At 38.1% G+C, this 15,653-nt stretch overlaps 2 protein-coding genes across 2 annotated transcripts in view; one reads left to right on the top strand and one right to left on the bottom strand.

The window, feature by feature from the left end:
- Nucleotides 1-15,653, bottom strand: part of LOC120533516 (gastrula zinc finger protein XlCGF57.1-like) — a 695,777-nt gene that overhangs the window by 598,406 nt on the left and 81,718 nt on the right. The window lies entirely within an intron of this gene.
- LOC120533526 (zinc finger protein 664-like) overlaps nt 9,073-15,653 on the top strand; it is a 210,087-nt gene continuing 203,506 nt past the window's right edge. The window contains exon 1 of the mRNA XM_039760453.1: nt 9,073-9,185. The gene's annotated coding sequence lies outside the window, so the exon portion shown is untranslated. The remainder of the gene's footprint in view (nt 9,186-15,653) is intronic.

Below are 15,653 nucleotides of genomic sequence, written 5' to 3'. Positions count from 1 at the left end.
TTTGTGTCAGTATTTAATATTTGTCTTTGATTATTTTTTTACCCCTTGTATTAGGGCCTTCCAAGTCAGATGAATAGCCATGACTGTGGAATTGCCATGTTGATGGTGTGACCATTTCATATTGGAACTATCTTTTTGTGCATGTCTGTATTTAATGTTGTGTCCAGGTTTCCAAAGAACCATTTTTTGGTTTCTCTGTATTTCATCCTTGAGGCCCCCTTCACTTTTAATGAGTTGTGCCACAACTTTAGTCCTCTCTTCTTTCATTGTAGTATTTGTAGAGGGAGGATTACATCTGGTTGCTGGTTCCCATTTTTGTCACCTTCTACAATTTGTGTTGGATATTTGTGTGATGTTTATTTTATTATATTTGTATATATTTTTTTTTAATTTCAGCATACTGTCCAAAGTGGTTTTGATGTTCCAGAAACACCTACCTTTCAAAATCCAGATATTTGAAATGTATGTTTATAATGGTTTGCATAAATGTTGTTGTAACATTAAACTCCTTTTACCAACGTGACTCTGCTCGATCCTCTTTAGAATGACATGCCGGCTTTGAGGAAGTGCTGGTGTAGAATGTTACTTGAGAACTCCAGCACCAAGGGGTAAAAGACATTTAAATTTCCTTTAATAACTTTCATTTAGTTCTGCAGTAATGTGGCAAATATACTTACCCATATTGTAAATCAAAAACAAATACTCAAAATGCTTACCATTCTAAACTTAGTGCTTCATTTTGAAATCACTGTAGTAAATGCTGACATTGGACTGAGCGAGCAAACACCTTTCTAAATGAATGCCAAGAACCAAACAAAAAATGAGGATGTACAGAAATAATGGACAGCCAGGACTGAGTCATTTATTGTGCTTATAGTTTTGGTTCTTTTTTAACATTTCCTCAGGTAAATATTATTTTCTCTGTTTTCAGTAAAGACTTGGCACTACATCTGAAATTAAAAAAGAATGTCTTGCTATTCTGTTCCATAGCCCTGCGTTCTGCAGGTTTCAGATCAGAAACGTCAGCCTCCCTTCTCCAACATCCAGCACAGGGCAATGATGAGCAGATACAGACACCTCACTTTATGAACTTCCATAGAAAGATTAATTACATCTTGTTGATGATGGCTTTCAATGCCTATGGTATAGTGAATAAAATGTATAAAAAGACTTAATGCTTGTCTCACTAATCGTTAACCAGTAAGAGTCAAAGCCCAAAAGACTAAATGCCTGTTTTACATCTTCTGACAAACTGGAGTGCTAGTACAACTCTTAAAAGGCCTTAAAACATTACAAATGCATTGTGTTCTGTGTTAATAATAGTGTATGGTAAGAAACATTGAAGACTTGTAGAATCTGTGATCAAAAGCAGTAATGTTAATAATGTATAACAAATTCAGAAAATACTGTACATTATTTTTTTTTTACTTTCCTTTCCTTACATTCCTTGTAAATGTGGAGGAAAAGGCTATAAGCATTATAATAACCATTTAAAGAATTTTCTTTTTTTAATAAAACATATTACAGCAACACAGAATCCTTCAGCATCTTACTGAGGCAGAGAAGTGGTGTGCTGAGAACATTTCTGTGTTTAGAGGGCACATCTCACTCCCTTCATTACTGTCAATGGACAAAGACGACATTGAGGAGGCCCTTTAGAAATCTGATTTGCTATCTGAATATCTAGAAAAAGAGGAGAGGGAATGTGTCCTTAGACCCTTCATCATCTTTTATTTCACATATGGAAGACATGCATCTGTTTTTAGATAACGTGAAAGGAAAAAGGAAAATGACTGTGTTTTGTGAGAAAATCTATCAAACATACATGGCCCTCATTGTTCAGGTACAACCTACAATTCTTGTTCTTTATTTTATATATTCTTTAACTTTTTTGTAGTAAACATTGCAAACGAACTTCATCTTAATTGTCTATTGTCTCAGGTCTGCACTTCTTAATGTTATGTATTAACATTATGTTTTATAAAGCAGGACAAGGCATTTTTATTTTTAAAGCACATTTACAACAGCAGCCAGAACTGAACAAAAGTGCTGTACAAGGAAAGGTAATAGAAGCAGTTCAAATATACTGTATGTACACAGCACAAAACTGCAAGAATAATCAACCACTACATAAAAATACCATTAACTTAAAATACGCATACATACATATTGATAATCATAAATGTAGCAGCAGCATTTTAAAAGAGAAAGAGGAATTGTGAAATCCTAATCTCCCCCACTCCAAAATTAGCCTTTTACCTTTAATGCTCTTTAATTACAGTTGTCCACAAATAAATCATATCAATATTTAAAAGAACACAAATGTGAAATCTTCAACAACAAAACTATTAATAATTATAATAACAATGACCTTTTAACAGCTAAATTTCCATATTATGTAAATCCAGCTTCAAAAAAACATAATAATAGTACAGAGAAGAATTTCTCACAAAATGCAAGGAAGAACGACGCATATTTTAAAACTGAAATGTATGTATTTATTATACAGCCATGCCATATATGTGAACTGTAGCCCTACGCTTAAAAATAAAGGTGTAAAAATGGTTATTCCGAGTGAATCTGTATATGAAAACCATTTTTAGTTTCCAAATCCACACAAAGGTTCCAGAAAGAACTTTCCTCTTAGATCCACAAATTGTTTATTTAAAGAGCTTCTGCAAAAAGCCAAATATCTCATTTGGACAAATAAAGATCTATCTATCTATCTATCTATCTATCTATCTATCTATCTATCTATCTATCTATCTATCTATCTATCTCACAAGCTCTATTAATAATCGTAAATGTATGAAGTAGATATGTGGAATCCCCATTTCTTCCTGATTTTGAAGGTCTCTCCCTTCATCCAGTAACCACAGGCTCAGTTCAGGTTTTCTTGACCTCTCAATGTCCTGCTAGGTAGCCTAATGTTCTGTTTTGGCCTCACAGGCAGGGGCCTTTTGAAAGCCTAAAGAGCCCACTTCATATGTAAATGAATGAAATGGTTCTTGGTCAAGCAGTGATTTACGAGGAACCAAACAAACCTGATAAATTGCAATTATTATTATTTTTAAGAGTACCCAGTCCTATTAGTAAGTCTTTTATAAGATATTTCACTCTCCTTTGTATACAAGGTGTAATGCTGGGGAGGTCTGAAAATTTAAAGTCCACCTAACGAGAAGGATTTAGGAGTCGTGGTGGACTCGACTCTTTCAAGTGCCAGATGATGTTCAGAAGCCATTAAGAAGGCTAACAGAATGTCAGGTTATATAGCACCTTGATGTGTGGAGCACAAGTCACAGGAGGTTCTACTCACACTTTATAACACACTGGTGAGGCCTCATCTGGAGTCCTGTGTTCTTCAGCACGGTTATTCAATTACAAATTCAGTTGGTCAGATTTTCAAACCAAGAAATTTAGCTGGGCAGTGGCCAGTAAACAACAGACAAGTTTTAAACCAACACAAATGAATGTGCTGAAAAACAAGTCATGTTTATTCATTTTTACCCTTTTAAATTTGGTCACATCTGGCACAGGCACATCAAAAAGAGCATAAAAAACAATTAAAAAGCTACAACCGAACAGAATCTGAAGTAGTAGCGATACTGTTTGTTTTTTCAACTTTTGAAATTTAAAAATATAAATATTTTGCTCACATCTGACCCGGGTGTATCACAAAGTTCCAAAAATCAAAAAAAGTGCACAATATCAGCAATAACATTTGTTTCCTTTTTGAAATAAAATTAATATTTTGGTCACATATGACATTGGACACATCACAAAGTGTATTTATCAGATTAGCCAAGCACTATCACTGCTCTCAAAGCTCTCAGCGCACAAAGCCATGACAAGTGATAACAGCGACTAACACACGTGAACACAACGGCTACTGCACTCTGAGGGGACACACAAGAGGTTCGTTTAAATCACCACCTGAGTGACTCTAATCCCCCTGTGCCCACCTGCCTACCGCTGCTGTTCATTGGTATCTGTGGTTCACTTCACGTGGCCGAGTCCCAAATTTTAGTTGGTAGCACCCATTAACACTGCCGGCTCCTATTCATTCTTCTCCTTGTATTCCTTTTATCGTTTCCTTCTCAAATCACTGAACTTGAGTAGATGGCCATTCCATACGTACGGTGCTTTGATTTTTGCCTTTGATCCTAATTTGTCACTCCGTGGCGTCCAGTTCAAAGACAGTCGCGGAAGTGGTGACCGGTTTACTAACCTAAAGGTGGCGGTACGTATACATTATATTCGGATCAAGTCTGAGGGACTGTGAAGGCACACAGAGGCCATGAGTCCTAGCGATACATGTTTTGTTTATTTCATGAAAACACATAACATTTTAAAATCTGTAATTGACAAATCATCAAGCATAATTATAATAATAACTCTTTACATTTACAGAGTGCTTTACTTAGAACTCAAACTGCTTTGTAAACTATACATAAGGAGGTCCCAGAACACGAACCTATGATCTCCTTAATGTGTGCCAGCAGAGCTACCATTGCACCACTTGCACTGGTGAACTGTACAACATAATATTGTGCCTACTAGTTTAAAATCACAAATACAGAATTCCCAAAATCAAAGAACATCAATCTTAAGTTGGACAGGTGGTCACAGTATCACAGACTACTAACCCCACCTCTAAACACAAAAACACACTGCATTGTGGGTTGAATGTTGCTAGGCATTCATGTTCTGTACTATTGTAGGAATTTATGGAGGAATTTCTGAAGTCTTACAAAATGTGTCTTTCTCAGTTTGTCTCTGTGTTTCTGGTTGGACCACTGGCCGGGCAATAAGAGGTTGCTTCTGGACTGCAGGTGGCCAGCGGACCACCATTTTAATAAGGCAGGAGTGCAGTTTTGTTCTCCAGGCTACAAAAAGGACATAGCAACTCTAGAAAAGGTCCAGAGAAGAGCAACTAGGCTGATTCAGGGCTACAAGGGATGAGTTATGAGGAAAAATTAAAAGAGCTGAGCCTTTAGAGTTTAAGACAGTGGTTCTCAACCTGTGGGGCGGCCCAAGGGGGGCGCGAAGATGTGAAAAAAAGAAAAGAAGAATTAAAAATATGAAAAAAACCTGTTGAAACCAAAAAAAATTAACTTAAACTACATTCTGATACTAGAAAAATAAAAATAGAGTTAGATAAATGTCGATAAAAGTAGGTATAATAAAATATGCATCTATGTTTCAAAAAAACGTTAGGGGGGCGCGATAAAAACTGTTATGAAAAATCAGGTCACAAATATTTAAAGGTTGAGAAACGCTGGTTTAAGAAAAGGAAGATTAAGAGGAGACCTGACTGAAGTGTTTAAAATGATGAATAGTGGAGTGTGTGATATCATATCTGAGCTGATGTGACGCACTACACGTGTGCTTAATAAAGAAAATAAAATAAATTCCACTTTACAGCATGGCTCAATCTGAACTGAGGGTACCGATCCACCGCTGACAGGGCTGTATTTTCAGTTCAGTTCCACATAAGTTGACCACAATGAGAATATTATGGAAATACTTTGTTGTTCTGCTGAGATTCATTGTAGGCTGTGTCTTCAGGGCTTTATTAAGCAGGTTACTTTTTAAATTTTTATTACAGAACAAAGCAAATTTACACATAAGAAAGGATTACAAAATAATACAGGGATATTGCTGGATTCAAGAACTTAATAGATTTTGGTGGCCCCATAAATATCTAATTCAAAATATAAATAATAATAAACTGTAAAATAAAATGTTATTTTTAAGAATGAAAGAAAATTTATAGTAAGATGGAAAATAATGTTTATTGTATGCTTGTAGACTTTATTCACAGTATATTTCAAAAGTGTTTTCTTACTTGTTCTGATTACAAAGTCTTTCATCAGATTCTCACTTTAAGACGGTGGTCATTCATTCAGATTGAGATGGCAGGGAGGCAACTGAAGATCTCGGCTGAAAGCAGTGAACTGTAAGACAGAAATGAGAGGAGATCAGTGAGTCCCCACCACTGAGGGGGTGGGAGAAGATGGTGAGATGAAATAACATTGCCAAAGGAACAAATGTACAAGGAAAAGAAAAGTGAACCCAACACCAGTCCTTGAAGCACATCTGTAGAAATGTTCTGTCAAGAAGACAAGGAGTTAGACCAGGAGACACAAAAGGATTGGTCTGAGAGGAAGGATTTGAACCTGTTCAAAGCAGAGCCACTTATTCCTATTTAATTAGGGGAAGAGATAAGCAAGGGGTGGTGAACCATAACAAAGGCTGATGAACGGGCAAGGAGGATGAGGACAGAGGAGGGAGAAGCAGCTCGAGCAGATCTAAGAGCATTTGTGACTGAAAGCAGAGGAGTCTCAGTAGAAGGACCCTTGGAGAATCCACACTGAACTACATCTAGTTGATTATAGTCAGAGAGAAATGAAGAGAGGTGTTTATGAACTATGAGTTCTAGGCTATTGGATAGAAATGGCAGAATGGACATAGGATGGTAATTCTCAAGGGCAGATGGGAAGAGAGAGGATTTTTGAGTATAAGGGTTCAACAAGACATCCTGAAATTAGTAGAGAAGATACTGGGTGTCAGTGAGGCATTGAAAAGAGAAGAGATATAGGGGATAAAGGAAGGAGAGATGGACTGCGGAAAGGGTTGAAGAAATGGCGCCCAAAGCACAGGTTGGAGTCAAAAATGTCTGAGTCATTTAGAGTAGAGAAGGATGAAAGAGGAGAATGACACAGAGGAGACTCAGAAGATGTCTTTGGGGTCTTTTGGTGAATTTGAAAGAGAAAAAAGAAGCAAAATCATCAAGAGAATGACAAAGGTCTTGGAGCAGCAGGAGGACTTAAGAGAGACTTTAAGGTAGAGAAAAGCTTGTGGACATTTCTTCAGTATGCAGTTAATAAGAATGTCTTTGCATAGATACAGAAAAGAAAGAGAGGAGGGACCTACACTTGTCCCTGATGGGATGCAAGTTTATTATTATTTTCTCTCTCTCTCTCTCTCTCTCTATATATATATATATATATATATATATATATATATATATATATATATATATATATACTGCTCAAAAGAATTAAAGGAACAGTTTTTAATCAGAGTATAGCATAAAGTCAATGAAACTTATAGGATATTAACCTGGTCAGTTAAGTAGCAGAGGGGGTTGTTAATCAGTTTCAGCTGCTGTGGTGTTAATGAAATTAACAACAGATGCACTAGAGGGGCAACAATGAGATGACCCCCAAAACAGGAATGGTTTAACAGGTGGAGGCCACTGACATTTTTCCCTCCTCATCTTTTCTGACTGTTTCTTCACTAGTTTTGCATTTGGCTACAGTCAGTGTCACTACTGGTAGCATGAGGCGATACCTGGACCCTACAGAGGTTGCACAGGTAGTCCAACTTCTCCAGGATGGCACATCAATATGTGTCATTGCCAGAAGGTTTGCTGTGTCTCCCTGCGCAGTCTCAAGGGCATGGAGGAGATTCTAGGAGACAAGCAGTTAATCTAGGAGAGCTGGAGAGGGCCATAGAAGGTCCATAACCCATCAGCAGGACCAGTATCTGCTCCTTTGGGCAAGGAGGAACAGGATGAGCACTGCCAGAGACCTACAAAATGACCTCCAGCAGGCCACTGGTGTGAATGTCTCTGACCAAACAATCAGAAACAGACTTCATGAGGGTGGTCTGAAGGCCCAAATGCCTATTGCACCCTGTGCTCACTGCACAGCACCGGGGAGCTCAATTGGCATTTGCCATAGAATACCAGAATTGGCAGGTCCACCACTGGCGTCCTGTGCTTTTCACAGATGAGAGCAGGTTCACCCTGAGTATATGTGAAAGACGTGAAAGGGTCAGGAGAAGCCGTGGAGAATATTATGCTGCGTGTAACATCGTTTAGCATGACTGGTTTGGTGGTGGGTCAGTGATGATCTTGGAGGCATATCCATGGAGCGACTCACAGACCTCTACAGGCTAGACAACGGCATCTTGACTGCCATTAGGTATCAGGATGAAATCCTTGGACCCATTGTCAGACCCTATGCTGGTGCAGTAGGTCCTGGTTTCCTCCTAATGCACGACAATGCCCGGCCTCATGTGGCAAGAGTATGCAGGCAGTACCTGGAGGATGAAGGAATTGAAACAATTGAATGGCCTTCACGATCCCCTGACTTAAACCCAATAGAACATCTGTGGGACATTATGTTTCGGTCCATTAGGCACCACCAGGTTGCTCCTCAGACTGTACAACAGTTCAGGGATGCCCTCATACAGACCTGGGAGGAAATGCCACAAGACACCATCTGTCGTCTCATTAGGAGCATGGCCCGAAGTTGGCACGCATGCATACAAGCTCGTGGGGGCCACACAAGATACTGAAAAGCATTTTGAGTAGCAGAAATTAATTTTTGAAAAAATGGACTAGCCTGCCACATCTTCATTTCACTCTGATTTTAGGGTGTCTACACAATTGAGCCCTCTGTAGGCAGAAAACTTTTATTTCCATTAAAAGACTTGGCATCCTTTTGTTCCTAAGACACTGCCCTGTCGTTATTTGTATAGATATCCAACTTCATATTGAGATCTGATGTATCTAATGTGTTTCTTTAAAGTGTTCCTTTAATTTTTGTGAGCAGTATGTATATATATATATATATATATATATATATATATATATATATATATATATATATATATATATATATATATAGATAGATAGATAGATAGATAGATAGATAGACATACATACATATACTGTACATATCTATTATATATATCATTGCTGCATTGAAAACCAAAAATGACACTAAGAACTTTACTAAATTTTACAAGAACTATTTACAGGAAATCTAACTGTAATTAAAAAAAAAAAAACTCGGTTCATGATCACAGAAAGAAACGGCTCAGTGGCAGCTCCAGACAAACGCAGCATATCCGATGACATTATTGGTTTAATAGGCTCTTATAAGGTAGCAGGACACTGAGCCACCCAGCCTCTCTCCAGCTACAGTGTATTCGAGCACAACAGGCACGTGACCCGATATCGGCGACAGGCTTACGTCATCCAATGCGACGGCTCCTGCAGCCACACTGCCACCGTCTCGCTTTGTGAAACACTACACAGACGCAAAGCTGTTGTTGATTGAGGCAGAAGCGTGACCGACTTCAGAAATAATCTCATCGGCCAGAGGCAGACAGTAAGTACTTTGGAGATGCGCTTTATGGACGTGTGAGTTTTCATTCGCTCCATTAGAATCACCGCGCGCGGCGAGTTCGTGTTCGTTAGCCCTCCGCCGAACTTTGCTCGAGTGAATCCTCCTGTGGGCACCCGCGTGCCATTGCTATTCATTCGTATCAGCGGTTCACTTCACGTGGCTGAGTTCCAAATTTTATTTCATAACACACCGCTGGCGCCTGTTCATTCCCCTCCGAGTGTTCTTTTGTCGTTTCCTTCAACGCTTTGATTTCTGCCTTTGTTTCTCTTTTGTCACTCCGCGGCGCTCAGTTATGACAGTTGCGGGGTTGGTGACCGGCCGGCCAGCCACTGAAAGAGTGATGAGAAGTCTCTCGTGCAACTTTGTGTTACTGCCTTACAGTTCTGTCAAAATGAATTTGAATCTCAGCCTGTTTTTTAAGTCTCAATGCAGTTTCCATGTCTGCTCTTTTATTCTGATTTTCTCCATTTCTCTAAAGATGCTCAGGTTTAGTGGCCTGGCATATTTAACTTGTCTTGGTGTGGTTGTGAACTTGAATGTGAGTGTACCCTATGGTGGTCTATAGCTGACTCCTGCCCTGTACGGGTACTCTGGTTTTCTTCCTATACCCCAATAACTTCTATTTGTGTTTGTTTTGCACTGGACCACAGTGGTGAGGTGGGCTGTGTTGGTCACCTCTTTGTGCCACTCTTATGTGGACTGTCGGGACTGGCATCTGTCTTCTGGCTAAGACCCACTTTCATTTAATTAGAATATTCATGAAGGTCAATAATAAGATGCTTTTACTCTGCTGTCCCCCTTTTAGGGTTACCCATAGCAAACTGGTCCATCAGAAGCAGAAATGGAGCGTTAAGAAAGACTGAGGCACACAAGGCCTCCACCGTTATAATCTCACAATACTGGGAGCTGCTGCTGTTTAATAGGAGTTTTTTAATGTGTTAATTACTAAAATATTTGTGATGTGCACAGAGTGTACTTAAACAAGATGAAGCTGATAAACTTGAAACTTGTTTCAAAGTTGTTGATAATGACAGTTGTTTTGAAGAATATTTCTGTCCTGGAGCATGTCAGAGTTGCCAACCACAGTCACTGATCTCATCACCTGACCATGTTAATTTAAACGACCATTCAGCAGAGTCGTTCTCAGCCCTTTTTCTAACAGCCAATAGCAGGCTGCTGATGAAGCCCATGGTGTACAAAAGGTTAATAGCTGTAGCTCTTCAGCAGCAATCTTGACCCTTTATTTTATTTTTTCCCCTTTTGTTTTGCTATCTGAAACATGAAACGACAGAAAGAGGATCATCTCTTATTTTTGTTCGTTCAAAACCTGCAGTTTCTTATTCCCCTTCACTTGACTCTATGCCTTCTACTTCAGAGAAACATTCACTGGTTGTCTGCTCTCCTGCACTCACAGTCTGCCCCTAAGACTAAAAACAAAATCAAACCTGTTTAAATTTATCTTAGCGAGTCTCAGGCTAGTTTAAGTCAGACATTGGGTGTCTCACATTAGGCGGCCATCTTAACAGGGACACACCGCCAACTGCCTCCATCTCGCTAAGATTATGTAAATGAAGGCTGTGATTTAAATAATGGTTTTGGATTTTGCAAGGATTGGGCAGTTTCACATTAGACAAGTTGACCAGCGATTTTAAGTTCCTCCATCATTTGCCCCTGTTTTATAAAATAATCCTGATGCCTAACTTGTATAAGCCTTCCTTAACATTAACAAAATTCTGGGACCCTAACATTATTGAATGTTGAATCAAAGTAGTGAATACTGTTAACACACAATTGTGCAAGATGGCCTCCTCCTTCTTCTTCTAACCAGATAAGAGCTGAGGGTGTGGTGACTCCTCGGCTGGGCGTTTTTTTCCATTGTAGATCAAGAAGAGGAGATAGTTAGCAGCAGCACTCCCTCTCATCCTGGGGTGTATTTCTTATCTGAACAAATCTCTGCAGGTGATCCCTAGTCACTCATGTGTGACGACAGGTCATTTTCTAATTCTGGATTTATACATAAGCACACACAATAACAAGGTGTCATTACTTTTGTAAGAAACATCTAAAGCAGTTAAATAAATCCTGCTTAACAGGAGCTCTGAAATAAAGGATAAATGTTGAACTGATAAGTTTGATTTCACACTGGAAGCTTCAAAGCTGGTAAAAAAGAAGTGGCAGATTTAGAAAATTAAAGTATGACAAGCTTGTGACATTTGATTTAATTTGACTATTCTGTTAAATATTGCTCTTTAGTAATATTTTTTAACCAGCTAATGATGCAAATTTAAATCTTGCAATAGCAAGTGTTGCAGTTCAAACAGAATGGGTCTGTGATTAATTGAACTTTAAAACCATGTTGATACAAAAACATCTTAAAGAGTTTTTATTTAAATGAAAGTATCCTGAATAATCTTGGAATTCAATAATTCAACAGTGTAATAATGTTTTGAATTTTAATTTTCAGTATGGATTTTAAGCAGTGTTTTTCAACTACTGTCCGAGAATGATTAGAAATGTGCACATGCTAAGATAAATCAGACAGTTCATGATATATCATTCTTTATAAACTCTGTGCTGAAACTCCCACCAAGATTGTAATCCCAACCTTGTGCTGTTGCACTGGCGGATCTCCATCCCTGCCCCACATTACATTTCAAGGCTAGCATTTTATTTTATTTTTTATTTTTTATTTTTTTTTATTTATTTATTAATTTTATTACAATCAATACATAGCAATCAAGTTTTTACAAAAAAAAAGAATTATGCTAAGAACAGATCGATCCCCACCCTTGAGAGAGAGAGCAAGCCAAACGGTGTAAAATTTAAGGCTTTTAAAAATACCTAAATCAACAAATTCTCTGTGCTTTATAAACTTCATTTCAAAATATTACTGATTAGATCCTGCCATGTTTTGAAAAAGTCTGCACAGATCCTCTAACTGAGTATTTGATTTTTCCAATTTTAAATAATATAACACATCAGTTTCCCACTGACTTAAAAGAGGAGAGTTTGGGTTCTTCCAGTTTATCAGAATAAGTCTGCGTGCCAACAGTGTAGTGAATGCAATCACAATTTGTTTGTCTTTCTCCACTTTAAGACCCTCTGGAAGAACCCCAAACACAGCTGTTAATGGGTTAGGAGGGATTGTGAGTCCAAGACTGTCTGAGAGGTAATTAAAAATTTTTGTCCAGAATAATGTTAATTTGGAGCAGGCCCAGAACATGTGACCTAGTGAGGCTGGGCTTTTGCAGCGTTCAGGTTGGATCATGCCCTGGAAACATTTTGAGAGTTTTAGTCGAGACAGATGTGCTCGATATATAATTTTGAGTTGTATAATTGTATGCTTTGCGCATATGGAGCTTGAGTGAATTCTCTGCATTGCTACTTTCCACTCCTTTTCTGATATATTAATTGAGAGGTCATTTTCCCAGTGTCCTCTTGGATCTTTGAAAGGAAGGGATTGTAAAAGGATTTTATATATTGTAGAGATGGAGTCTAACTCCTTGAAATTGAGCAATAATTTTTCCAGCGTGGATGAGGGTGCAAGATGAGGAAAATCTGGAAGGTTCTGTTTAACAAAGTTCCTGATTTGAAGATAGTGAAAGAAATTTGTAGCTGGAATGTTAAATTTGGAATGTAATTGTTCATAGGATGCAAAGACGTTGTCTATATAAAGATCTCTAAGCAAGTTAATTCCAAATTTTTCCAGATATTAAAACTGCATATGTTTGTGAGGGTTGAAAGAGGTGGTTCTTTTGCAGGTGCCACAGAAAGAAGCTTCTCCGTCTTAAAATGCTTTCTACATTGGTTCCAGATTCTAAGTGAGTGGAGCACAATTGGGTTATTAGTGTATTGCCGATAACGTGTGTTTATTGGAGCACAAAGCAAGGAATACAAAGAAGTACTGCAGGATTTTACTTCTATTGCGGTCCATGCCTGTGTATGTTCTTCTATTTGTGTCCAGGTTCTTATCGACTGTATATTTGCCGCCAGTAATAAAACTGGAAGTTAGGTAGAGCCATGCCCCTTCTGCCTTTTGTCTTTGTAGGGTCGCTCTTTTGATGCGTGGATGTTTAGAATTCCAAATAAATGAGGTTATTGTTGAATCTAATTGCTTAAAGAACGATTTATTAATGTATATTGGTATGTTTTGAAATAAAAAGGAGCTTAGGAAGAATATTCATCTTAACAGTGTTAATTCTTCCAGCTAGTGTGAGATGAAGGGTTGACCATCTATGCAAGTCTTGTTTAATTTTTTCCATGCAGACACTAAATTTTGTTGATAAAGAGCTTTATGTTTACTTGTGATGTTTACCCCGAGGTATTTAAACTGTTCTGCAATGATAAAAGGAAGGGTGTCTAATCTAATATTATATGCTTGCGAATTCACGGAAAGAGTACACTTTTATTCAGATTAATTCTGAGACCAGAGAGCTTTTGAAATTCTGTGAGTGCTGCTAAGACTGCAGGCACAGAATTTTCTGGGTCCGATATATACAGTACCATGTCATCTGCATATAATGAGATTTTCTGTTCCAGTCCTTCTCTGCTAATCCCCTTTATCTGATCAGTATTTCGACAATGTATTGCCAGTGGTTCAATGGCAATTGCAAACAGCAGTGGTGACAAAGGGCATCCTTGTCTTGTGCCACGCTCTAGTTTAAAGTAGTCTGAGCAAATGTTATTGATGCAAACTGAAGCTTCTGGGTTAGTATACAGTAATTTAATCCATGCACAAATGTTCGGGCCAAACCCAAACTTCTCCAAAATAGTAAAAGGTATTTCCATTCAATCATGTCGAATGCTTTTTCTGCATCCAATGATAATAATATTTCTGGGGTGTTTGATTTAGTTGGTGAGTATATTACATTAAACAGGCGTCAAGATTTGAAGATAAGTGTCGGCCCCTAATAAATCCAGTTTGGTCTTGTGATATTACTGAGGGGAGCACTTTCTCCATCCTTCTAGCTATGATTTTAGAGAGTATTTTAACGTCGTTATTCAGAAGTGAAATTGGTCTGTATGATGCACATTGTAATAAGTCCTTATTTTGTTTTGGAAAGACAGTGATTAGTGCTTGGCAAAGGTTTGTGGAAGAGATTGGTTATCTCTGGCTTCTGTAAATGTTGCTAATAGGAGGGAGCTAGCTGAGCGGAGAATTTCTTGTAAAACTCTGCAGGGTAGCCGTCAGGGCCTGCTGCTTTTCCACCTTGGAGTGACTTTATAGCATCCAGTAATTCTGATAATGACAGAGGTTTATCGAGCTCCTCCACACTAATAGCGCCAATTTGTGGTATCTGTAATTTATCCAGAAATGCATTAGATTGTATATTGTCTTCTTTAAACTCAGTAGTATATAGGGATTTATAGTAGTCTCTAAAAGTGTACATTATATTTTTGTGTTCGATGATTTTATCTCCGTTCGTGTTAGTAATTACCGAGATTGCGCTGCTACATCTTGCTTGTGAATTTGTTGCGCTAAAAGCTTATTAGCTTTCTCCATGTTCATAATAATGATGTCTGGATTTGTAAATTAGTTGTTCGGTTTCTTTAGTTGTCAAGAGGTTTAATTCTGAATGTAGAGCCTGCCTCCTCTTATGTAGAGTCTCGCTTGGTAGTCTGGCATGTTCTTCATCTATTTTAGTAATTTCGCTTTTTATCTCTGCTACTTTCTTCGCTTCGGATTTATTTCTGTGGGAAAGATATGAGATAATCTGTCCTCTTAAGAAGGCCTTAAGAGTTTCCCAGAGTATTCCTGCAGAGATCTCAGGGGATGTATTTGTCTCTAGAAAGAATTCAATTTGTTTGGATATAAATTCAGTACAATTCTCGCCAGCTAATAGAAGCGGATTGAGACGCCATCTGCGGGTGAGTGTATGGGGCTTAGTAATTTCAGCTCCAAGATCATCGGAGCATGGTCTGAAATAACAATAGCATCGTATTTACAAGATTTAATCTTAGGCAAGAAGTTATTATCTATAAAGAAGTAATCAATCCTTGAGTAGCAATGATGTACTGGTGAGTAGAAAGAATATGTTCTTGAATTTGGGTTTAAAAACCTCCGCATTTTATTTTGAAATTTATGAATACCAGTACTTCTTTAATGGGGAGTGAATTGGATTTCTGCGTTTGCTGTGGTATCAAAGGGTATCCAACATTGTAAAATTGTGTTGTATTAGTATGACATACAAAAGTTCTAATATCATAACATCCCTAATATCAACAGATGGTGCAGAGTCATAATGGTGTGTCAGAAGGCGGAAACACTCCCTGAGACTGTTTGTTTCATATCTGGTCACCTGGTATGAAGATTGATTACTTACTCTGCCCATGTGGTCTCGGTGAACAACTTGACTTGGCTTCTTTCTTAACTGATGAGGACATAGAAAAATGGGACTTAAATGTGTTACATTTGTATTGCATTTCTGAATTAAATAAACCCTGTGTTCT

This window comes from Polypterus senegalus, chromosome 8 (assembly GCF_016835505.1).
Source record: "Polypterus senegalus isolate Bchr_013 chromosome 8, ASM1683550v1, whole genome shotgun sequence".
Taxonomy (NCBI): Eukaryota; Metazoa; Chordata; class Cladistia; order Polypteriformes; family Polypteridae; genus Polypterus; species Polypterus senegalus.
Note: the sequence above shows the minus strand (reverse complement) of the source record. Positions and strands in the feature narration are given on the sequence as shown.